Source organism: Spea bombifrons, chromosome 11 (genome assembly GCF_027358695.1).
Source record: "Spea bombifrons isolate aSpeBom1 chromosome 11, aSpeBom1.2.pri, whole genome shotgun sequence".
Classification (NCBI taxonomy): domain Eukaryota; kingdom Metazoa; phylum Chordata; class Amphibia; order Anura; family Pelobatidae; genus Spea; species Spea bombifrons.
This window is the reverse complement of record NC_071097.1, coordinates 28903449-28904827: the sequence shown is the minus strand read 5'-3', so window position 1 is coordinate 28904827 and position 1379 is coordinate 28903449.

The following is a 1379-nucleotide window of genomic DNA, read 5'->3' as shown; positions in this document are numbered from 1 at the left end:
CATGCGCCGCGCAGTGTGCGTCGCGTTTTACAGTCACGTGGTGAGAGGTTAACCGTGGTCACGTGATTCTCTATTTAACAAAAAACTTTATTGAACGCAGACACTTTTCAAATGTTACAAAGCTCGACAGCTGGACAGCTTTCGTTAATTAAGTTGTTGGATTTATATTCTAAAAGATTTCCACCAAAAGTTAAGGATAGCGAAATAGAATATGTCACCAGCAAATGAGAAATTTGAGTGAATTAATGTATTTGGGGGAAGACATGGCACAGGCAGGCTGTTTAGGTGCAGAGATTACACAAGCAGTGTGCACAGGAGGCAAAGATGGCACAAGCAGGCTGTTTAGGGGCAGAGGCAGGCTAAGGGCTGGATAAGTGACAGATGACAGGCAGGCTGTTTGGGGACACTGACAAGTTGCAGGCAAAGGTGGCACAGATAGGCTGTTGTGGGCTGTGGTAGCAATTTTCATATTGGGGCCCTTTGGTTCAAGTTACACCCCTTGATCTCTACCACGCAATAAAATATACGGGGCTGGTATCCAAATATTTCCAAGGGTGCTTTTCATTCCCAGTCCGGTCCTGTTTTTTTCCTCATCTAATGTGGCCCTGCACATTGCTACTCCAATAAGTATGGGGTGCTATTAGCAAACTGCATTTGCCTGGTGTGCAAGATGGACAGTCCAGGCCTTATAATAGGGGGCTCACAAGCTACTGGTATTCTCAGCCACCTACTTCTGAGTAGTCTTTGAGTGACCATACACTCAATTTCTGGAGATGCTGCATGTATACATTTAAAAATTAACATCTAAAACATCGGGAATCTCTAAAAATGCCCTCTTGTTTCCAATACAGTTTTCATACAATTACATACAATGTGAATGTCTGAGACCCCAACATTTTATTGCTAGCAACCACAAATGCATACAATTACAAACAAAAACAAATAATATACTGCATGTAAAGAAACGTCAAATTGCTTTGTTTGTGTCCAAATGGTGTAAATGTTTGCATTAAAGCGCTATGATTGAGTATGTTACACCCAAACATACCGACACAAACAAAAGTTTTGAAAAATAGGTGTATGTATAAATATAAGTATATGCGTGTTTAAAAAGTGACACTATTACAAAATGTCTAAAACACTTTTCAGACTTTGCACCAACAATGTAAACAAGGAATCTGGAAATGTTGTCTTGGAAACACCGCAAGCAACAATGAACTCAAGGAAGGTGCGTAGCACATTAACCTGTAATGATACTAACCGTTAACATACCACACCATGGCGTGAAGTGGTGGAGCTCTTCACACAGGAACATTCTTACCTAAATGGTGTAATACGTACGGAAAGTTAAAAGGAAAGTATCACCTTTTTGTAACAGA